The following is a 24,663-nucleotide window of genomic DNA, read 5'->3' as shown; positions in this document are numbered from 1 at the left end:
TGACTCTGATATCTGTAATATATTGATGGGCATTTGTCTCTTATGATGGCAGGATCTCAGAAAGCAGTCTGAGAGGGGCAGACATCCCCCACACTGCTGCTCAGCAGTATCTCAAATATATGGTGATTTTCCATCTCCCAATTGTCTGTTGATTTCCTTCCTTTATGAGTTTGAAAACCAGTCTCAGACACTGCCTTAAGGGATGCTACTTCCACATTTCTGATGCTATTGATCAGTTCTGTAGGATCAGATATGTGCATAGGGCTGCCAAGGAAACCCTTCAGAGGCAGGGAAGAGTCAGGGCATGATGAAGGCAGCCGGGCAGCCTCGGGGAGATGGAGGGACCTGTTGGAGACATGGTCGTTGAGAAGTGGGGAGTTCCTGGCCTGTGTCAGCCACCTGTTCTCATATACCTCCCGACCTGGTATATGGAGATCGATCGATCGATCGATCGATCTATCTATCTATCTATAGAGATATATATAGATATATCTCCTGGTATCTGAATCCCATCTGTGCTCGTGGCAGGTGTCTAGCTTTGAGGGGTGTGTTTGACTCAAAAGATGGTCCATACAACCAAGGAAGATCTTTCTGTGCTTAGCTGGGTGAGGGCAGTGCTGGCTCCATTGGATGCCATGGGGATCCGTCGTTGTATTTTGGCCAGGTCTGGTCTGCATGATGCCTCCGGTGACCATCTGTCACCAGCAGCCCCTGACTTCACTTTTTGTCCCACCTGGGGAAACGTGACCCGAACAGCTTAGAGGTTTTATGTGTGTCTCCAATGCACTCACACGCTACTCCGTGGACATGAGAGAAGTTATATCTGTTTACACCCTGAGTGAGTTTGTCTCCTGTATGTGTTCCTCAGCCCACCTGCCCTGTGGAGGATGCTTAGCTGGTAGGGGGGAGTTTTTCATCGTAGCAGAGGGCTGCAATTACAGAGGTGACCAGAGAAAAAAGACAAGCGGGCATGCACCGCTGCCTTTAATAGAAGGCAATGATTCTTCTGGGCTCCAGAGTAATACGGGAGATCTGGTTTTAATAAATTAACAGCCTACAAGTAACAATCTCAAGCAATTAAACTCTGGAATGAAGGCGCGCACCATGAAATGTATTCTGGAGCTGACGGGGGAGTGGCAAAGACAATCCCTGCGCAGTGGAGGAGGCAAAAATAAAATAAAAATCCCCCAGAGAGAGTGGGAGAGCTCTGCTCCCCCTCTCATTTCTATTGTGCATGAATGTGGACATCTCATTTTGTTCCCCTTTCTCCACTGGCTCCTGGGGACCCAATTTGGAGCCTCCCTGAGCTCATCCAAGTCTCCCTCATCACCATCACCCTTGTGCCTGCTCTCACACATGTAGGTAAGGAAATCCCCACGGTGAGGAGGGGATGGCTGGTGGAGATATGGGAAGTAGCTGGGAGCTTGAGGATAGCTAGGAGCTGAAGAGGGCAACAAATAAATAATAATAAAAAAATCCTGCTAAGCACCCTGTCTTACATTAATAGCCTGCATGGAATCCTCTTTGCCATAGAATTCAATTTATTTCCATTTAAAGGCTGTTCTTCTCAATCAATGCAACTAATAAATAGCTGCTGATGGCCATGACCCCCAGGCTGAGGGAAGAATTTATCTTCTGAGCCAATTAAAGCAATTGAATAATTACTTTTAATAACACTATGGGATTTTAATACAAGGAAAAAAACCCCAACAAAACGACAGGAGAGGGAAAGAAATCCTCCCCCTGAGCCTTGCAGAGAAGGGTCAGGCAGGCTGTGCCAGGGTCAGGATTAGATGCTTTAACATGTCTTGTGAAGCTGGTAGGGGAAATACAGCGTTCCCTGTGAAAGCACAGGAATGCTTTTCTTTTCTGATGTCTTAAAAAAAAAGTCCAGAAATCAAAAAAACATAATGGCAAATTATGTTCCCTTGTTTGTAAAGCTGTAAAGGGTTTGGAGGGATTAGAGAGCCCTTGTGGCACGGTGGGAGAGATGGACAAGCCAGGCCAGCTGTGATGCCTCTCACACTGCTGCAATGGGCAGTATGCCCCTCCAGGAGTGGGGAATTGTCCGGGTGCCCTGTGGGCACAAGGGCAGTGGGACCCAGGGCAGCAGAGCCTCTCATCTCGGGCACTTCCACATTCACAGGGGTAAGGCAGGGCTGACCTCTCCATGGCTTTTTTTCTGAGACTCACATTACTTTTTTTTTTAGTGGCAAAAATCCTCGCTGATCTGCTTGAGCCCTTGTGGAGGGATGGGAAGCATCCTATGAGACTTGTGGGTTCCCACAGCTGGTATCGGAGCCAGTGCTCAGTCAAGAGATCGTCTGTGCCTTGGAAGACAGACAGGTACAAAGGAGGTGGTGAGGGAAGCAGAACGGATACCTATTGAGTTTTCACAAAGCTATATAACCCCAAATGGCAGTGGGTCTTCTCCACTCCATCACTCTCCTGTCAATGAAATCTCATGACTCCTGTTGGCATCGGATGAGAGCATCTGTCAAACACACGAGTCTCCTTTGAACACTCCTGTGCTGCAGGGAAGTCTCTTATCTCCATTTTACAGATGGCAAGCAGAGGTACAGAGAGGTTAATTGACTTGCCCAAAGTCAGTGCAGGAGGTCTATAAGTGACGCCAGATCCCTTGAATCCCTGTCTTCTGGCTTAATCATAAGACCATCCATCTTCATCCTCTTCCCTCTCAGGATCCCCCAGCAACTGTGATAGCTCAGGCACTCGTGTTGGCAAACTGCAGGTGGAGACAGCTCTGGGAGATGGACATTTCCAGCAACGGTTTCTGAACCCTGTTTCCCAACAGGAGGTCAGTTTTGACCTTGAAAGTTTGGGGTTTCTTTTTAAACTCTTGTCTAGTGTCCCTTGGGAGCAGTGAGATAAACGTGCCTGAGCATTCACTCTTTGGGGAGGCATTTCAGAGATGCCAAGGCAAAAAGACATTTCATCACTGCTTTGGTAGAGAAAGAACATCTTTCCCGGGTTTTAATGCACTGCCCCCATCAAAGTGATAAGCAGATTGAACCCACAGGTAGAAAACAAACAGTGACCTTTATTTTCAAGTGATCACCTGGTAATAGATCCCCCGCAGGGCTCTGGAGATTCGTCCTTGACAGCCATTCTTCTATCTGTGCAAGCAAGTCTGTGCGTGCAGGGCCATTGAGAAATGTGGCAAGGCGTGAACATTTCCATCACAATGTCTCTTGTTTCAGAAGTGTGAATGGAAGAAGCGGAGAGTCCTGAGTGAGCCGTTGATGAACACGGAGCACGCATTACATTCCCTCTGAGACTGGGAAGGAAATCACAACTGTAAGTCCGCCTCTTTCAATTTGCAGGCTTTCTGCAACATCTCTGTTCTTTCTGCTTGCTCCCTCATTTTCATTTTTTATTAATTACCCGGTGACAATTTTCCCAGAGGACTCTATTTTCCATTAATTATTAGGAGAACTACAGGGGGAACATTGAGCTGTTGGAAAGCTCACTTTGAGAACATCAGGTGGGAGCATTTCCTAATGCCTACATGTGTATCTTTTTGACATTCTCCTTGCACAGGAGGCTAAATGACCTGCCTGGGATGCAGAAGAACTTTTTTCATTGCAGCATAGCACGTTGAACAAGGAAACTTTATTTAAGGGCTGTTTTGTTGGCCCTGGAGACTAACATGCTGCTCGGCCAGAATCGATCAGTGTGCTCTGTGTATGATTTATTATCATGTCTTGTGTGTAGGAGAATTCACAGACAGAAACCAGTGTCAGCGTAGAACCGTGCTGCACTTGCATCACTGTTTTCTACTGCTGAAGATGTAGATATGGCAAGAGAAGGAATAATGCTGGCCTGAAATCTCAGGTCCAGATGGTGACTGTCCCCAGTACAGATGAATTATGAAGGTGGAGGAAGAGCATCTGCTCTTCCTCTCCTCCTGAAGTCATGGCTTTTATAGTTGTACCTTCTACAGTCCCCACAGTATACTGAGATTCATGGGAATGTCTCGACAGACACAGTCAGGAAGCTCAATGTTAAAACTGAAAGCTTCTTGGTGTGGCATGTCTGTGTGAGCACCACTGGAGTTCAGCTTCTGTCTGAAAGAGGAGACATTGATATTTTTGTGATGTTGATCTGTGAAGCTGCTTCTGCAGGTTACTGAATACCACTATTTCTAGGATATCTGATATTTAAGTACTTTTCTGTAATTAGAAGTGTGTTCTCCATACATGAACTGGTCTTTGGAACAAGCCAAGAAGAGCCAGGATTTCCTCTGGAAAATTCTGACCAGGCTTGCAGGGTTCTACACGTGCTTGTAGGAGATTTCGGTGAACACAGCCCCAAAGCTGTGCAGGGACAGGGAGCAGAGCTCAGCACCACCTGCTCCTTTCAGAAGCTGAATGAAAACCAGTGTAAATATAGCAGGTTTCTGGGCTTTAATTTAAGCACTTTAAGTTGCATTAATGGTTGGTGCCTGCCTTCCCATGCTAACTCTGTCCTCTGGCCTGCGCTTGAATTCCTGCACAGGACATCCCTGCTCAAACCCGTCACAAGTGCATCCATAATGACTCCTCCTGAAGGGCTCTGTTCAGGTGTTGCACAGCGGTAGCACTTTATTACACGTCAACTCCCATGCTGTTTTACAACATCGTTTCTATGGTTACCCACCACCCTCCGTAACCCACGGAGCCCGTAAAGAGGCAGGATTGCATTTCACAGCGGCGAGACCTGTCATGTACAGTGACGGGCTTAATACCTGATGAAGAGTGAAGCTCCAACCCACGGTCGGGTCCCGGCTGTGAAGCCGCTGCCCTGGGAGCCGCTCCTTGTGCTGGGAGGTGCCAGGCATCAGAGGTGGGCGAAGGGGGGAGATCTCGTCAAGCTTCGGGTAATTGTCATGCTGCTCCCAACCACCCAACTTCTTACCTTCGTGTCAACAACCAACTTGGGTCTGCCAGTTGTTGGAGTTCATTGCAAGGGTGGGATGGGGAGGAGTGACTACAGCAATAGGAGATTTTTTGCTAAGAAACGCCCAAAAATGGCTAACATGGACCTATTTTGCTCCAAAGGTTTTCTGGAATGAAGCTACAAACATGGTATTTCATTGGATTTGGCCTGAAACAGCTTTTTCTTCCCAGAATAATGGATTGCATGCATTTCTATGTCATGATCTGGGGTAGCTTGTTTTAATGGTGCCTGAGGGGGAAAACAAGGATGTTCTGAGAAATGTTTAAGGAAGTTCTAAGGATTTGGTCTGGATAACATGACCACTATGGAGAATGAAATTATATGGGAATAAGTATTCGACAGAACACTTTATAGTGCTTAGCTGCCTGTCTAGTTGGACCAGACTGTGCCCACAAATCCGTTACTATAATTTGATATTTGCTTGCTGTTAAACCTGCCAAATATGTATATGTGCAAGAACACTATCCAAAATAGTTCAGACAACTCACAAAAAGAAGAGATTTGGAAGGTCTCAAGGTGAAGCAGATTAAAACCTTATTTCCCTGGGGAGAAGATTGGCTTTTATTGTAAAAATAATTTTAAAAATCAAGCTCCCTCCACCAAAAAGCATTAATCTTAAACCATCAGGTGTTTCAGGGAACACCCTCCCCCTCCAACTATATCAGAAATTAACAGTTTTGACAACCTATTTTCCACCAGTTCCAGGTAGGGTACAGAAGGAGTCCTTGAGGTGTCTGTAGATGACAAATTGGAGATCAGTCTGAAATAGTATATTACTGCAAATAAAATCATCTGCCTCCGTGGAGGCAAATTATGCCGTGGGAAGGAAACAGCCCTTCCCTATGTGGTTCTGATTTGTCCTTAAAACGAAACACACGCTTGGTCGTGGCCACCACAACATGACCAGATAATGAGACCTGGGAGAAAGCTAAAAGAAGAGCAACCAGACCACCCCTTCTGCCTTCTGATCACTAAATGATCAGACATTTGGAAAAAATGATTTATGTGGGAAGCCTCAAACTGCTAAATGAGGCTACGAGATGACAACGCGTACTTCTCTGTGTGGAAGAAAAAGGCCTAAAAATATCTGAAGGGTGTAAACATGAAGGAGAGAGCTGTGGTATCAAAGGGACAGCGCACGGTACAGGGTTCAGAGCTGGCAGCTTTCCTTGCTGTTCGAAGCAGCGGATGGGAGATAACTGAGAGGCACAGCATCATCATCGTGACTATATTTCAATTAAGCCTATCCCCCTGTGACTTCATTTGTCACATCCTACTCCCGTCTGTGACTAGCATCAGGACCTGTCCCACTGAAATACTGCCTGGAAATAAAACAAAGCAACAAAATATTTTCCCTTCCACTTAATCGTGGTGACCCCCAACACCACGGGACAAACTTGAGCCTGCTGAATTCAAAAGAGCTTTTCCCATGGGGCTGTAGAAGCCACTCTCACCTACCAAGTGTCATCTGTCCTTGTAGTTGCTCCCTTCCTTCTCAAGTAATAAGGCAACATATGGATCATCATTACCGGACCCTAAGACTGTAAAGAAATTGTTATATATTTCCTATGGCTCTCTCTAGATCTATGGTTGGATTCTCAGCTGATGAGAAGCAACGCTGATTCATGGCAGCTGAAGACATAGCCTCTTGTGTTTTGTCTTGTCTTCTTATCTCATTGAACTTTCCAAGGATCTAAATTAATGTAAGGGAAATATGACCTTGCCTCAGTGAATTGTTTTGGGGGCTAATGTGCTGAGCGATTTATGGGTAAAGAGGTTTTTTTTCCTCTTTCTTTAATAAAAAGTGCTTTCATTCAGCAGCTTTGATGGAAAGCCTGTGAGGACCCATGATAAGTATGTAACCGGAACAGACTCATATTAGATATCATTGTTACAAATCTATTAGTCCCACACATTAGAGCATGTGCTGGACCTGATGAGCTACACTAGTGGGAACATGAGTCATTTTGTGAAATAGATGTAGCTTGCAAATCTTTTAGACTGTTATCCAATTCCTTTTCTTTCAGTTTAATTAGGATATAAAACATGGCCTTAAGAGCTTGCACGAGTGAAGGGAACTCCATGTAAAGGGTAGGGAGCCAGCTGCGAGTGTTTCCCAGCTGCTCTGCTGCTGAGCCTGTTGGCTTTTGCTCACAAGGTGGTTTTGCTGTCTCCCCAGGGACTGATGGAGGTAACGTGTCTTGAAACATCGCAGGAGGACAGAGCTGATCTTGCTCACTTGAGGATGATGTGCACAAGGTGGGTTGGCCTCGCATTTCCTCCACATCCCTGCCCAGCCACTGCCAAGACCCAGCACGCCGGGAGATGCTGGTCTCTCCTCCCAGCCAGCAGAGCCGCTGGCGCAGGGCACCCGGCACCCAGCACCCGCCGGGGCTGAGCCAGGGCCCGGCAGAGCTCCTGATACCTGGAGGGGTCTGCCAGAAGCTCCCTAGCAGGGTAACACAGCGACAGCAGAGAGCAGCAATGAGACAAATCAGATGGTGGTTCCTTCCCAACCATATATGCAAAGCACCTATAATGAGCGGAGATGAGCCGCTGAGATCTGTGATGCTGCTGATGAATTAATACAAAATCAAACCATACACTTTAAAGACAAGATCATCCAGCCCTCCTCATAACCGATGCAGGACATGTTTCATCCACAGCATATCTGCTATCATTGGTACTCTTTCTGTTCTTGAATTCATCTGTTCTGTACATGTGAGGACCGGCACAATTAGCATTTGGCTTTGCAGAATTCAGAAACTAATTCCTATGAGTTTTCGTGCCTTCCTTTTTCTTGTTTTGGTTCTTGTTTGTCCATTCGTTAGTTTGTTTGGCAACATATTTCCTGTTTTAAACAAAAATAGCAGAGATGGGGATTTGCTTTCTTCCTGGACAGATTCCTTTGGATACTGATTTATTTCTTTTTTTAAAGATGGACACCTGGTTTCCTTATAAGTGAGCATTGGCAGGCTGGGAAGCTGGGAGGGGAGGAGGGGGGGGCAAGGAGAAATGCATCTGTTTAGAACAAATGCAACACTGTAGGAAAGCTTTATAATATGATCCAAGATTGGGCCGATTGCCTGACGCTTTAAACATATGGTATGCTCCTATATATATTATGCATGAAAACTAGCTGCATGCACATAGCAGTCGTTCTGCAATGTTTTACATACAGACTGCCAAATCCTGAACTTCTCTGTTCTCATTCAAACCCAGCTCCAATTGAAGACAATAAGCATTTATCTAAGGCTCACTGCGTTTGGCGTGTTCCATCCCTTCTCTCTTAATTTAATATCAGCTGGATGAGGATTTCATCATTTCATCCTTTGGCACCATGGTGACCTTCCTGCTCCCCAGGGCACGTGAAGTTGGAGCAGGAAGCGTGTGGTGCTGTAGCAATGAAGAAAGTGCCTCTGGGCAGGAAAAACGCTTCATCTGCAGCGTGGTTAGCAGGCTCTGATGCAATGCTGACACACCTGTGGCTCGTGCTAGTATGTATGTGGCATAGTCTATCTTCGTCTAGGGTCTTTAAGAGTTTTCCAGATCCACCTGGGCAGGGCAGGTGGGATCTGCTAGGATGTATGCTAATTGCTGAGGAGAAGCTGTAGCAAGCCCTGTGATTTCAATCCTGCTCTGACACAGACCTTTCCTTCCTACTTGGCCTTAAACTGCGTGAGCCTTCTTTTGTGGGGAGGAAAGCTGCTGTTCTGGGGGGAACTTCACGTCATCTTTGCACTGCTGGGCTGGCCAGAAGTGCCAGGGAGTGATCTTGCAGCTATTGCATATATTTCTCAGCTACTGTCAGTATTGCCCTTGCATGTCATACAGGGATACTTTTTTGGGGGGTGAAAACATCTTTTTTTTTTTTTTTTTTTCAGAGATCTTTGAAGGGTTGAGAAGAGAGGAGAACCAGGTGTTCATCTTACCAGGCAGCCCAGTATCATCCTGCGTTTCATTGCTGTGTTGTAGTGTTTGCCCTTTACTGGAGGTGACAGACCAGAGAAGTATACCAGCAGGTGGTCATTTTAAGACATGATATTTCTTCTATCTCTTTAAGTGGTGTCACTCCCAAAATGCAGAGTGGACTTATGTCAATCAAGAAAAGCAAAGGTGTTTCAAACTGTTTGGTCCAACACGATGTTAGTTAAACCAGGGCCTCCTGCTGCACAGCAAGACTTCATCTGCCTGTCAAGATAGTTTCTGAAGGCCTGAGGCATCCAGAAATTATGTGGAGGGTTTTTCAAGAGTCCCTCTGCCATTTGCTCTGCAACAGAAAATTTCCAGGAGTATGTCATCTTTGACAGGTGTAATTATGCCTAATGCAGTGTCGAAACTTTGCAGTTTTGAGGAATTTACTGTCAGTCTGATCCCTGTCCACCCACGTCTCCATCAGAGAGGGTCTGAAACCGGTCAATGCTGCTTCTAAGTTGGCATTAGTTGGAAACTTGCATGAATTCTAGGAATTTGATTAGAGAGATTATTGTCCCTCTTTTTTCCTTTTTAACACTGAGCAAGGAAAGCTGTTTTTGCTGTATTTAAACTTTGCTTTCTCCTCTGCCCAAATTGCCATTGAAATCTCCTGGGCTCTGTCAGGTCATTTGGGGAATTCCTGTCCTCTCCTTCCTGCCAATACACTCTGTGGCCCTGCTGCACTGCCACCAAAATCCTACACAATTAGACCCCAAAGGATGATCCAAATACAGATTTAATCCTGGGCAAAGAGAAGCCTTTAGATCAAACATCCCCACTACTGTGCAAAGCAAAGACTCTGAATGCACCACCATGCAACGATCATTAGAGGAGCAGAGGATCTGAAGTTTAACACTCACCCAGATGAATGATGGATAAACATCGCTTTCCTAAAAAAAGCACTTTCTCATGCTCTTTAATCCATCCAGAATTTAACAACTGGGTGCTGACTGAGACACAGCTTGATTGGGGAGAGATGAAGGGACAGAGAGGAAGCTTAACACACAGCCAGCTCAAAGCAAATGCTTTTAATGCTGCCTATCTCAGAAGCTTTGAAGAAAAAACCCTTGTGTCCTCAGTGGTTCTCTGTGGCAACTTTTTGGCATTAAAGTTTGCATAAGAGAATTATGAGTTTCCCATTATCATGTATGGAGATGGGATCCATTGTGCTGATTCCCACGCTGTGGAGATTTAACATGCGCCACACTTCGTTCTGCAGATATACTGTGATGTGTCCTTTTCAAGCTGCAGCCGACTACATTGAAATCTTGACTGACACCTCTTTATCTGATAGGGGCCGCTTTTCCGCTGGCTGCTCTTTGGAGTGATAAATGTCAGGAGTTTGGGAGTTTGCTTGTATCTAGGCGCTCCATCTGAGACTTTGGGCAGGTAATTATCCTGACACCACGGGACTTTGTCATGAAATCCACTGCTATGCTCGTATAAGGAATGAGTCAGCCAAGGGTCATGGATTTGCTGTATCCAGGAATTGGGAAGCATCCACAAAGATAAGGAGGGAAGGATAAAAAATCTGAACAAAGATTTTCCCAATCAAAAATGAAAGCAGACCTTTTCTGACATTGTGAAGTTGTTTCTGTTGATCACCTGGGAAGGCCATGAGTTGGGACTGACCCAGTAGCTGCCAGATTTGAGGCTTCAGTCAACCAAGCAAAGCAACTAACCCTTGCAGACTGGTGTCACAGCTGGAGCAAAGTGATAAACCTCTTATGTGAGGGAACCAGTAAAGAAACCAGAGATCTATGGCAGTTAGTGGGCTCTAAACAGAAAACTTTCTTCCCCTATAAATCCTTAACACACTTTTGTCCTGGTGAAAGCTGCAAGGAGGAAACACCTGGAGAAGGGGAGGTTTCTTCCATCCCTTCCTTCTCCTGTGTCTCACCTTCACTCTTCCAGGTCCACTCCGTTCTTCACTTCCAACATTTATCACCTGAAAGCTGAAAACAGAATTCACTGGAATCCATTAAATTTTTACTATAACATTTCTCAGTGCTCATGAGGTCTGAGAAATTAGGGTTGGCAATCAGTGGAGGAAGGGAGAGACGGGAGTTACCTTGCTTTTGTCCCCTTTGCCCAGTGCCAGGATGTTTCCACCAGTGTGTCCAGGGCAGCTGAAATAACTAAAGTCTCCAGCTGGAATTAAGGTCAATGTTTTTTTCTGGAAAAGCAGCACAAGCCAATCTCAGTGAGCTCTTTGCATCCTTGTACACCACAGAAGGAGGTAAGGGAAGTGTTCACTTCCCAGCCAGGTATGGTTGCTGATGAGAAGGCTGCGAGAGGCTGTCCAGCTCTGGCTGATGCTGGCAGCAAAGCCTGGGGCAGGTGAGCTGGGGTTACTGTGAGGTGGAACTGAGAGGACGAAGGGGCCCCGGCAGTGTCCCCCACCACCCTGGAGCCAAGTGCAAAGTGCTTCCCTTTAGCCAACACAGCTCTGTGCTGAGTCACGGCTGTGATTAATGCACGCACTGCTGCCATCCTCCCTTCCTTGCTCAGATATGCTGTGGCTGGTAATTTAGGTGCAACAGGATACCCTGTTCACCCATTCCCAAGGTGTCACAGAGCTTTGCTAAGGGAAACTGCCTTCTTCTTCCACACCCGATAGCTGGGACGGTGCTTTTGCTAGTGCTGGCTGCCCCGTGCCTGTCTCCACATGCCTTGGGCAGCACCGCAGCCCCTAGCCAGCAGCTCCTGCCACAGCCTGGCTCTGCAGAGCAAGCAGCTTGGTCCCTCTTTGGAGGTACAGGGTGAGGAACGCTGGCTCCGTGTTCAAACGCCTGAGCCAGTTCATTTAGATGCTTGAGGGTAACAGTTGCTTCATCTGGTTGGCTTTTTTTTCTGTTGTTTGTGCCTTTGTTTGCTTCTCCCTCCTTTCCCCTTAACATACCCTTTGAGCTGTTCTTTAATTGAAGTAAAAGGAGCAGCTGCTATGGTGTGTGTTGTTTTTCCCATTTTCCCCTGTGAGTCACACATTTCCTTCCTTAATGTCTCTATCTTCCGTCGGTCTGTACTAATGAAGCCCCACATCTCAGCTGCTGAATGCTCAAGCTTGTCTGCCTGGAATTTTCTAACTCATTTCAATTCATTTCTCACTTTCCCCTCTCTCACTGCTGCTTTTCTCCCATTCCCATCTCATCTCTCTATCTTCCCCACCCTGTCTTTGACCCTCCCTCTGTGTGTCCCACCAGCCGTAGCTCCCTGCCGGCAGCCCCCTCCCTGCCTGCTGCCCTCCGCACGGTGCTGAGACCTGCGCACCATTGAACACACATGATGCATGTGCTGGAAAGGTACAGCAAGGAGCGGGCAGCACCTCTGTGGGTCCCAGGTGTTGGTGGCAGGGCAAGCAATGGCTCTCTGCTGCAAGGAGCTTGGAGAAGCCCCTCCTGGGGCTGTGGGAGTTAGGAAACACTAGGAACGGGCATTGTCCCTTTTGTCACTCTGCTCCGCAGGGGAAGGAGATAAAGCTGCGCAGTCCCGTGCCTGATACCCAGTGGAGAAAGCTACCCCTTGGCTGTATATCTTGCACAGGTTTCAACTCAATGCACGCAGTCAAGAGCAGGTAAGGGCAATGAATGGCAAACGGCAACATCTCTGCTCCTCTTTGCTTTGCTTATGAAGGTCATTCTTTCCACAGCTTTAGCTGCTCTGATAAAAGATTAGCCACATGTGGCATGGGGAGCGATTCGCTGGCGTGCCCTGCATGCCATGGAGGTCTGAGGCACAGGGAGGAGGAGATGTGAACTGAGAGACTCTGCCCTTGACAATATCAGGTACGTTCCATAGCACCACTGCTCGGTGCACGCTTTTGCTGAAATGAACCCGTGTGCTGATGTCTGCTAATCAGGGGTGCTGGTTCCTGTTATTTTTTCCCTCATTATCACTGTTCTTTGTGGGGTTTAGTGGATGCTTCCTACTCCATTTCAACACTAGGACCTGCTGATCTCTGTTGCATTTATACCCTCGCTCTTGCACAAGGCAGGGACTGCTGTTTCTTCTCTTAAGGAAGTGAGGAACTGAGGCACAAAGAAGTAAGGACCCAATTTGAAAGTTAGGCTCAGAGCATTATCACCTGTAGCAGCCTTTTTCTAGAGGAGCCTGGGACAAATCTGCACTGCAGGCTCAGTAGTGTCCCTCAGCAATGTCAAGGAAGCCAAAGAGCCTCCCAGGAGTCTCTGTTTTTGATAGCAGTCCTCACTGAAAACCCTGTTATCACAACTGGATCAGATCCCTTCTCAGCTTTCACTCCTTTTTCTCTTCCACCCTGTACAGCTGTCTTTTCATTTTAGGAATAAGCAGAACTGAATCCTTGAGATTCAGCTGCACGAATCTGATCCCAGACCTTGAATTTTTCAGGTTAATTCCATCCTTACCACCAAACATCTGATTCCCCCAAAAGAAAAATCAGGGTTAAGATCATTTTAGAACCATAATAGAGCAAATAAATGCAAAACTTTGCCAGGAAGAAAAAAAACCCACCTTGATAGAGATCAGACACTGGCTTATGTGCCCCTGGGAGGCCCAGCAGAAGGAGCAAGAGTTATGAGCACTGGATGTCTGGAGGAATTTTGCTCTTGCTTTAAATTTTGTTATGCTGGTTTTGCTTTAAAATGCAGGTTCAAAGGAAAAAAAAAAAACATAACAAAACACACCAGCTTTCCTCTTTGGCTTCAGGGCCTCCTGTTGAGGTTCCCTCATCACCATAGAGATAATATTGCTTGTTAGGCCTAAGACTAGCAGTTGGAATTCAAGTGGACAAAAAGACCTAAACAAACCCATTATAAATCCCCAATTACTTTCAAACTGTCAGGCTTATTAAAAAATGTAAATATCCTTCTCGTTCTTGCAGAGAGTGTATAAAAATGCATGAGGCTAAAAGTCAGCTGAGCTGAAAGGAGTTGATTTCTGAAATAACTTTGCTGGGAAAATGGCAGAAGTTGCTCCTGGATGGCAGAGAGAGGACAAAGTATACTTGCCTAAGCCACTGGTCCTGCTCGTCCTTGCTGTTGGCATGTTGCTGGTGGTACCCTGCCCTACTAGACCACTGGTTTAGTACAAATTTTTAGGCTGATTCTCAACTGTTTTCAAGAGATGGGTGTGCAGATCCAACGGAGAGAATTTCTACCAGCCAATACGAGTTGGATCCCAAATGCAAGTGGCTGAAATTGCCCTGCGCATTTCGGTATTTACCACTCACCTCAATGGAACTGCTTTTCTGTTAATGTCTTTCCCCAGCTTTTTCCTCCCTTTCCTGTTCTGCATATGGGGAATGGGTTTCTCTTGTTCTCGGATTTAGCCTTGCTCTGACTGCACAGGTGTTTCTCGTGAGTCTCTCTCTAGTGCAAAGCAATAACATCTCCTTTCTCACCATGACCTATTCCTGGATTCAACAAGGACTTGCTCCAGAGGCTGGGATTTCCTAGCCATGCAGCAGAGCTGGTGCTAGCCCTGCAAGATGGTGAGGTTATTTCTGGAGGGAATCAGAGTTCCTTTCATTTTCTTTAACACAAATTGTACTGAGGACCTCCTTCCCCACAGCTATCCCATCCACAGCTACTGGTCCTCAGGAGGGAATATTATCAAATAAAGGAAACTTGGCCTTAATATGTTAGTGTTAGGCTGACTCAAGTGTGGAAAGGGGCCAGGGTTGCCCACAATCTGGGGAGCAAAGCAGTATTCCTTCCACCGGCCTCACAGCCAAACACCTGGGACATTAGCAGAAGGGAAAATGATCCCTGGGGAGCCCTGAAAGGCAAACTGGTGTGCCATGGCTGCTGGAAGGTCTGTTATACTCTATAGCAAAAAATATCTCACTCGATCACCTCTCAGGCTAAAGATACAAAGAGTTCTTGCCTGGAAGGGACCCTCCTTGTCTGGTCTCTTGTCTATCACAAGATACACATTCCAAATACAAGACTGTATTTCATACAGTTGCCCTGCTTTGACGCCCAAGAGCTTTCTTTTTCTGCTGCTAAATTTGTAGACTTCGTGGCATGCACCCATGATGACAGGGTACTCAAGCCAAGGGCACAAGATTTCCCTTACCTCGAAGAGCTTTCCATCCAATAAAAAGCCAGGAAGAACAACTGGATGTTAGACAACAAAGAGATAATATTAATGTAAGGTGCAATGGTCCAACACACCAGCAATTTCCTTGTGGTGGACAGATTTGGTAGGCATCACAGTGATGGAGGAAACAAGAAAAGATTTGAAGGCAGAACAATAATGCAGGCTGATAGACAGCTTCTCATGAGCAGAGGGTAGCAAGGAGAAAGCACTAACGTGTTTGTGTGGAAGTAGGATGTGTGAGCAGTGGAGTGGGATCTTGGTATGTACTGTGGCACTGATGTGGCACTGGTAGTAGTCAGAGAAGGGGACGGAAGAGCAGGCCTTCAAAGGAAGGCGAGGAATTTAAACAGCTCATTATGGCATTGCTATGTGCGTACCAACACATTGGTACCATCGGGATTGCCATATTTTATCCAGTAACCCGTATGTACCTCAGAGATATATAGAATCATAGAATCATAGAATGGTTTGGGTCGGAAGGGACCTTAAAGATCATCTAGTTCCAACCCTCCTGTCATAGACGGGGACACCCTCCACTAGACCAGGTTGCCCAAAGCCCCATCCAACCTGGCCTTGAACCCATCCACAGCTTCTCTGGGCAACCTGTTCCAGTGCCTCACCACCCTCACAGGGAATAATTTTGTCCTAATATCTAATCTAAATCTATTTTCCTTCAGCTTAAGGCCATTCCCCCTTGTCCTGTCACTCCATGCCCTTGTAAACAGCCCCTCTCCAGCTTTTCTGTAGGCCCCTTTAGGTACTGGAAGGCTGCTATAAGGTCTCCCCAGAGCCTTCTCTTCTCCAGGCTGAACAACCCCAACTTTCTCAGCCTGTCTTCATAGGAGAGGTGCTCCAGCCCTCGGATCGTCTTTGTGGCCCTCCTCTGGACTTGCTCCAACAGCTCGATGTCCTTCTTATGTTGGGCACCCCAGAGCTGGAGGCAGTACTCCAGGTGGGGTCTCACAAGAGCAGAGGGGCAGAATCACCTCCCTTGACCTGCTGGTCACACTTCTTTTGATGCAGCCCAGGACACGGTTGGCTTTCTGGGCTGCAAGTGCACACTGCCAGCTCATGTTGAGCTTTTCATCAACCAACACCCCCAGGTCCTCCTCAGGGCTGCTCTCAATACAATAAATGGAAACGGTTAGCTGTTTAATTAAGGAAGGAAAACTGAAGTGATAACACACAAAAAAAGCATAATTGCTATTCTGATCAATCATCAGCAGGGACTAACTTGAAATGCTGCTACTCTAAAATCTCTCTTGAGACTTTACAGGGACAGCTGAACTTGGCACTTCTGCCTGTTCTCTCTGGAAAAGCCAGATAGTGGAATCCGTCTTTTCCACCCATTTGTAGGTGCTTTGGCACTAGTTATATTTTTGTCTGGATGCTTATGAGAACCCAGTATTTTAATTTCTGAGCATCTGGAGGCATCCCCAGAGCCTTGGCAGCAGTATTTTCCCGGGGGAGCTCCTGTTTGAAGCAAGAGCGTTGTGGAAGATGCAAAGGTGAAATGTGGCCTTCCTGTGCGGTTCTACTGCACACTGCCTTGACCCCCAGCAATCAGTTCCTGATGTGGAGCAGTTTGTAATATCCTGGTGATTGCCCTCTCAACCTGGCAATCCTGCAGGGGCCTGCCATCATCTCCGGCTTGGCTGAGCAGCTGAGATGTTTTCTGCCTTGCAACTTCAGACGATGTGTTTCCAGAGTGAAAGGACAACAAGAGTTGACTCCGTATTAATGCCAAACTTTAAATGTTTTGACTATAAAACTGAAACACCATTACCTATTCCCCGCAGAGCTCCTCTCTCTCTCTCTCTCCTCCCCTTCTCCTCTCCACACTGTAGCCTTTTGTATGTCTCAGGCATTAATCCCTCGCTGCCGGGGTGTGTAAATTAAAGAATAATAGAGCTGCAGAGGCATAAGCTCGCAATGATGGGGAATGTGTTTGTCTGCTAAGAAGCAATTTCAGCGAAAATTAACTCAATTTCATCTGAAATAGTGAAGACCGGCATAAGCTGGCAGATCCCCGAGGATGGTAAAATTACTTCGTCAAAGCTCTGCTTGCTTAAATTAACCAAGCAAGCACTCCAGGTTATTGGTGAGATGCAGCTAGTAACTAGGTTTTAATAAACAAAAATAGCTTTTTGGATAAATAAGGAAAGTGCAAAAAACATCTTATGTATTCTGCTGATGTTTTCATCTGTGTGTCCTCAACAGCAAGACCTTCACATTCCTTCAGGGGCCTCCTTCAAGTCTCCATGCCCGGCTGGTCTCTCTTCAGAGCCTTTGCAAACAGGTATGAATCAGAAAGTGCTTTTGGAGACGATGTTGGATAAAACTTTTCCCAGCAGCTAACAGACTGAATGGCTCAGTTTGCAACAACAAGGTGTGGTAACACTAACAGTTTTTAGAGATATTCTGGGGTTTTTTTTAAAGTCAAAAGGTGACTATTATTGAGTTTATAACCATTAAATTGCTCAAAACATGATGCAATGTCAGAACAAGAATTGCTCTATACTGTCACTGATACAGCAGATTCCCCAGATGAGTACATTGCTGCCAAAGGGCAAGTCAAGGTGTGAGCTTTCTCCTCCAACTGGGAACTCAGGTCCAAGGGGAATGAAAATTTCATCATGACAGGAAGAGTGGCTGAAGGACCAGCTCAGAGGGCTCGTAAATCAGTTGAGAATGTGCTGTTTTGTATAGCTTGTTTTGGTGGGCTTTTTTGCTACTAATACCTTTTCTGGAAAACGCATGTTGGGCTTTGGTTTTTTGCCTTTTAGTCCACCACCATCAGGAAGGAAGATTGTTTCTTTTGGATCCCATTCCTCCAGGTACTGTCATTTTGGTTTGGGGAATAGTATTCATCAGAAATGTCATTTAATTGGTCAGAAGGATAAAGAGCTTAAGAACCTATCTGTTCAAAGGGAATATATAAAAACTCAAAATTGCAAAAATGTCATCTCCAATGTCTCTCTCTCCTTTGCCCCTCTCTCCAAAAGAGGCCATCAGTATTCAAAGAGCACTTGATATTTAAAAGCTTTGGGTATGTGTCATCAGTACCCCCATTGGAATGAGGGGTTGTTCCTTCTTGTCTCAGCCAGGTCATGATTTCTGGCACTGGGAGCTACTTCATTTCCTGGATCCAAGTCCCCAGTGAATGGGACCATTAATGGTTTATCCAAGGAAAGGAGAGTTGCAGAAGAATCAGACTAGTCAAACCAGAGTACGAGATGGAACCCAACCACACAGGGACTGCACTCTCCCAGTTACTTATTTCTCTCCTCCCTTCCTACCATAAATCTCAGTATCCGCAGAGGGGAAAGCAGCTGCATAAAAGATTTGCTGAACCATCCACTCATTAAAGTGTTTCACTGGCAAAGAAATACTTTCTCTCACTGTTGCATATTTACAGTTTGGAGATTGCTTGTTAGGACAATCTGAGGTTGTATTTTTTAGCTGTGCTGGTTTCGGATGTCAGGAGAAGACACTTGGTTAATAACCCACTGTTACTGCCATGAACCGTAGAGCCCTGACTTGGGAGACAGCTGGCAGCCCCTCTCCTCATAAACAAAAACACAGGGTAGGAAATACGGGACCAGCTCCATCTAAAATCACCTCCCTTTGATAGGATTAATTGCAGAAATGCCACCAACTTGTCATTAAATCCAGCAAATGCATTTGGAGCAAGGAATAAATTGCCCAGCGAGTCAGTGGCTCATTCGGACAAATGCGCCCCACTGAGACCTTTCGTCACAGCACTCCTCCATCGGGTTGTCTGCCACTTTTACTTCTTTTCCCCATTAATGCAGTGACTGTGGTCAGAAAGGTGGCAGCTTTAAAAAAACAGCCTCAAAAACAGCCAGGGGGAAAAAAAAATACACACATACACACACACACCCCCCACTATCACCAGCCAGGCCGTCCGCTTTCACAGTGCTCCTATCTGCTCCCTGCATGCCGCTCCTGTGTTGTATCTGCTCCCTTCACTGATAAGACCCAGTTCATCTATTGTCAGTCCCGCTGAGCCAATCTAGCTGCATTCGAGCGAGCTGGATTTTGTTCTGCATCACGTATCAAGGACAACTTCCAGCTACAGCCTTGCTTTAAAAACCTTGCTGGTGAGGGTGCATGGAGCTCGAAGAGCGAGGCGGATCTCTAAGCACAAAGGGAATTCAAAGTGGCTCAAAAACAGGCTTTGAAAATAGAGCAAATATGCTGTGGAGGCCATCAGGAGAGACTAGATAAACATGGGACACCAAGATAGCCGCAGGCTAGACTGCTGTACAGTACCACGCCTGGAACAGGAGTGTCACTGGATACAAAACGCGGTAGTACGCCTGCTATGAAAGCAGAAAAGGGATTTGTGATTAAGGCACAGCAGTGACACTGAGTGGCTGGAGTCTGTTGCAAGTGATCTTAGCTCTGGGCTCCCTTTCTTGCAGTGTTCGCCAGTCGTCTTGGCTGGAGAGGAGATTTTGCACAGACATGTTGGAGGCGGTCAGGAGTGCAGGGTCCTGCACCTAGACCTTTGCAACCCTTTGGAAATCTCCCCCGGTGATGTGGCAGTCTCTGGGGTGTGGAACAGAAGGGACTTGCCTCTCAAGTTGTGGATAGACAGTCGCTAACTAAGCAGGGATGCATTGCAGCCAAGGCCTTGAAGAGCTACTGTAATTTGAATAATAAATAAAATGTAGCCTTCAACTGTGGTTTTATTAACAGGATGACACATTTTAAAATCAAATTACTTTGATACTCTTGACTCAGGAGAGTCAAGATGCAGGGGAAAAGCCAATCGCATAGGTGCTTTGCAGAGTATGAAGCTGCTCGAGCTGTAGTTTTTGTGTATTTCACCTTTAATGAACCTGCCATTTTATGAGTCAGCACTGATGGGAAATGCGATGGGCATCTTTCAGGAACACCTTATGCTCCGACTCTGCCTGCCAAGATGTCATCTCCTTGCTCTTCGTTCTCTTAGACTGCCATGCTTTTCTCCAGCCCTTTTAGACTTTCTCTACTCAAAAGATTAACCCTGCAGTCTCATGCTGGATAACTTACTTCAGCTGAAGAGAAACAGCAGTACAAGACAGATAAGAAAGTAATTGTACCCTGAGGAAGCATGAGGAGTGTCTGCATCATATACGGTAGCTTTACAAAACAGCAGCTACTTATGCAATGCAAGTAGCCTTTTGAATCCAAGATGGGATACATGGAAAAGCCATCATGGCAGTTATCTCATTAGACCTTTATCATGGCTACTTGTGGCAGTTTCTATCCTGTCCGTAATTTAGTTTTCCACCAACAGGGACTGTGTGTCTCACTTATTTCCTGCACGGTGTTGTGGCCATATCTCTGGATTAGGGTAAACAGATTGTGAAAATCCCACGTGAGAAGCCTGAAGGGAAGGGAAAGGAGGGTTGGGATGAAGCATCTTGGGGTGAGGAGTTAGTGGTAGATCCAAGATGGGGTTTAGACCTGATCTACGCTTGTTTCCCTGAAGACATCTCCTGAAGCTGTCCAAAGAATCATACACTTGGTTCCAGGGGTCTTAATATGAAATCCTTCAAAGATAAACATATAAAAAGTGACTCACTGGGCAATCCTAGAGATCAGATGCACCCACCAATCAGCTTGTGCTGATATCCTTCAGCCTTGCTCTGGAAGGGCCATGTTAGTGCAGAGAAGAATTACGGACATGCAGAAAAAAAAGATTAAACAATGTTATGGAAGAAAAATCCATCAAGGTTTATTAACCACAGAGATCCATTATTTCAGGTGGGAAATACCAGGCCTGAGGTCTCTGGGAGCAGGTAGAGCATACAGCAAAGCAGACTCAATATCCTCACCCTTTTGTGTGCCCTTTCCGTGCTGCTATCAGCAACAGGACAGCAGGTTGGATGGATGCTTGGCTTTGCTCACTGCAAATGTTCTTCTCTTCTTGGAACATCAAAGGTAAAAATAGTCGGAGATCTCTGACTTGATTCACACAAGTGTCTTTCAGATGGGAAAAGCTTTCAATTGCTTCCAGCCTGGGGCCAGAGCAGTTCCAGTGACCATGAAGTGGAAGGCTCCACATCCCGTATTAACCAGTCACTGCAGTCTTGTTCTCTCTTCTTTTCCTTGCCTTGACTTTGGCTTTTTTTCAGCCTCTAATGAAGCATAAGTATCCGGAAGGAAGGCATGCCAGGGGTGACAGGGAAATGTCCTTCTGATCTCTCCTCTTGAAGGAAGATTTGGAACATTTTAATAAAGTGGATTAAGAACTCGGACACAAAAAGTAACCTGTTTCTCTGTGACGGGTGCTTTAATCTTCTCCCTGAGCTGCTGTTAAAGCCTTTCCTTAAAGAATCCTCCTGAACACAAAAGGAAAAATAAAAGAATGGGAGAATAGACTAAGAGGTGCGAGATGTTTAAAGGCACCCCCAAAAATGAAGCTGCTTGAGTGTTAATTGTGTTCTCTTTTCCCAGAGCCTGTTTTCCTCTTTCGTTTCTGAATTTGGATCAATGCTAGAGGCTGCAAAGCTAAACCAAGGAAGGAAAAAGCCTTTGATTAGAAAATCTGAGTGGTAAAAAAGGTATTGAACAAAAAGTGCAGTCAATGAGCTACTCAATACAACAATTAGAAGGTGAAACTTTTTCTTTCCCTTTCGAAGCAAGACACACCTCTGCTCTGCTGGAAGGAGGTGAGTGGGAGGAATTTTTCCCATTCTGGTTCCCAATTGTCTCCTGGACCTATTCCATTTCAAAGAAGAACATGACCTATAAAACTGGCCCACTTTTATATCACCCAATACAGTCTATGAAACTATCTGGCATTTAAAGGGACACTCCTGGTGTTTACAGCAACAAACTTTCTGTTACAATAAATTAATAAAGAGAAGTAGAAAAATGTCTGTACAAGTGTTCCTGGAATATTTCTAATTACAGAGTCTTTCCAACGCTGCTGGCAATGTAAATGGTTACACAGCTGAAGCTTTGCCCAGATGGGGAACCCCACTGTTCCATGAATATGACGTGAGAATAAAATCTGAGCAAGTTGAGTGGATTGGTCTGACATGCTAACATGGTAAGTTCATGGATTTTTTTCTTGTCTCGATGATCGGAATTACTATTATAGAATTGGATATCTTAAAAAATAGTGCCCCTTCCCTGCCCTGCTAGAGTATGGGAGCATCTCAGGGTGTTGTGTTTGGTTCAACACACAGTCATCCTGAATTCCTCCAAGTAGCTCCATGGAAGTCAGTGGCATTTGGCAAGAAGGTCAAGTTTAAGTGCCCTGTGGGTCTTTATAGACTCATGACTTGGCCAAGTCCTGCAGTGTTCAGAGCAGTGTTGGTCTCGTGGGCTACATTTTGAGCTGAATTTGGTTCAACATGTTATCTCCTTCAGCCTGGACCACACCTACCCTGATGCAAGATTGATCCCCAAGCTGTCTTTGCTGTGGTTGTGCCAGGGGCAAAGGGTGTCATCACAGGCTTTCTCTGAACATGGGCAAGCAGAAGGTATCTGTGAATCAACTCTTTTGCCCACCAGGCAGTCACAGATATCAAAGCAGCATGAGTCCCAGGGGGGCCTTATTTATTCTTGATGCTTCAATTTAAGCTTGTCTTTGCTGCCTAGATCTCACAGCAGGAGGGGAACTGAAGAGTTTCTGCCTCTTTCTCCCTCACAGTTTCAGATGCATCTACAGACATTTATAGCCACAGATCATGGCGGCCAAATAAAAGTTGGGTTCGCATCTCAGCTGCATCTGGTTCTGTAAGATCGAGTCTCTCATATTTGCCCCCTCACCTCCAAGAGGCTGCAGCCATTCCCTCCAGCCCCTGAGACGGTTTTGCTTTCTGGTTTTCCCTCCAAGCATCGACTGACCACAAAGAGCTGGGGCAGGAAGGGTTAACGTCCATTTTCCTTAATCCCTACCTCACAAAAGGGCACAAAGGCTCCTCTACACTGCTGCTTCCCTTGTTCCACTGTGTAAAGGGAGAAAGAAAACCCCAAACAAACCAGAGATAAAAACCTGGCAGGTTTTATAGATCAGCTGTAAAAGGAAAAGCAGGAAGATGGAGCAGAGGGCTGGGAAGGAGCAGCCCTCAGCTGGCCCCATGCAAGCTTTCCTGTTCACCTCTTTTCATATATCCTTTACCCCCCTATAAACACAGCTAAGCCCTAGCATCACCTCAATTCGTGCACCTCACAGAGCACTGCGCCTCCTTCCTGGGAAGTGCCTGATCTTCCTCTGCCACCCATATGCTCCCTCCTGTCCCAGTGAGTGCTTTACAGGGCAACCAGCAGCCCCACTGCCAACCAACACCTTCCTCCTGTAACACCCTGCTTTGATGCCCTGTTTACAACCACAGATTCACTAACTACTCATTTTCTTTTTTTATGCCTTTCCCCCCTTTCTGCCAGTTCTTGATAATATCTCATCCCTGCCCATGTTCCTTTCTGTGCACCATCGTGCCCAAAATTGTCTTTTTTGGGGGTCCTATTTTTTCTGATTTGCAAAAAAAGAATGAGTCCAGGAGCTTTGCGATTTTTGTTTTCAAGCACACATTTTGTTTTGATAAACTGCATTGTTTTGTCTATAGAAAAGTATTAACTGCTTACATCTATTTTCTCAAAGACCGCACATGAATATTAAAAGGGATTTATTCCTACAATGGCTTCGGGCAGTTGAGTAATCCATTATAGGCTGTCATATCACACTGTGGTAATGTGAAAAGCTGGGAGTCCCTCCAATAATATTTATTAGCAATACAGGCACATTTTCACTTTATGTTCCCCCCCCCTTCCTGTGATAAGTTCATGTATAAAAATATTCATTAGTTTCTTTAAGCTGTTGCTTGATTTTAATTACGATGGTGATAATGATGATTTAAAACAATAAGCAAATTTCACGCAAGTGATAGTGGCCTGGTTTATTGCATTTATTTCAATATATACCAGGACATTCAATTTAAGACCCACAGGCCACCTGGACAGTTCATTTGGCTAGCATTTCCCTCCCTCCCCGGGGCCCACTGTGGCCACAGCAATGCGGGAGCACACAGGAGTGGGCTATAGGACAGCTCTACTGCTGCAGACCCCACACCTGCTTTGGGCATGGGAAGAAGGGGTATCGGAGGGTGGGAAAAGGCTTTTCTCCTTTCCCCCTTCAAGACCAAAGTTATGCAAAGGTCACAGGGCAGAGAGGGGTCCTCATCCAAGTCTCTAACCTCACCATCCACCTCCTGTCCTCACGTCAGCTGCTCTGCACTCATTTCTGTTGCCTTTCTCTTGACTTCTTCCACAGGAGATTTTGTCCTTTCTCCCACTTCCCCCATTTTAGTTTGAGATTTTTGTTGCTTTAAGTCTTTGGTGGTGACGTCTGATCTTCACCCATCAATCAGAACTGGAGCTCAGCAGTCATTTCTGTGCCTAGCTACACTGAGACACATCAGAAACTCCCCCTGCGTTACTCCAGGGTGATCTCCCAGAAAGGTGCTAAGCCGTGAGGATGGGCACTCTGAATTGCTTCATTATTTCCCTGTGGAGCCAGCCAAAAGTCCAGCAAGGACAGCAACTGCGGTGACTCTGACGCTCATTCCACTGGGACCCAAGCCAAGACTGGCTCCTTATTTCACAGAAGTTGTTGAGTCACTGCCA

The 24,663-nt window shown here is 46.0% G+C and overlaps 2 long non-coding RNA genes across 2 annotated transcripts in view; both read left to right on the top strand.

The window, feature by feature from the left end:
* The window catches only part of LOC129211579 (uncharacterized), a 29,721-nt gene extending 27,404 nt beyond the window's left edge, over window positions 1-2,317 (top strand). Inside the window, exon 3 of the long non-coding RNA XR_008578877.1 lies at window positions 2,211-2,317. This is a non-coding gene — a long non-coding RNA (uncharacterized LOC129211579). The remainder of the gene's footprint in view (window positions 1-2,210) is intronic.
* Window positions 2,318-21,650: 19,333 nt separating this feature from the next.
* On the top strand, window positions 21,651-24,449 carry LOC129211139 (uncharacterized). The gene is made up of 3 exons (XR_008578760.1): window positions 21,651-21,701; window positions 21,946-22,084; window positions 24,311-24,449. It is a non-coding gene; the product is annotated as an uncharacterized LOC129211139 (long non-coding RNA).
* The last annotated feature ends 214 nt before the right edge of the window (window positions 24,450-24,663 follow it).

This window comes from Grus americana, chromosome 11 (genome assembly GCF_028858705.1).
Source record: "Grus americana isolate bGruAme1 chromosome 11, bGruAme1.mat, whole genome shotgun sequence".
Taxonomy (NCBI): domain Eukaryota; kingdom Metazoa; phylum Chordata; class Aves; order Gruiformes; family Gruidae; genus Grus; species Grus americana.
The sequence above is the reverse complement of the archived record's forward strand: the minus strand, read 5'-3'. Positions and strand labels throughout refer to the sequence as shown.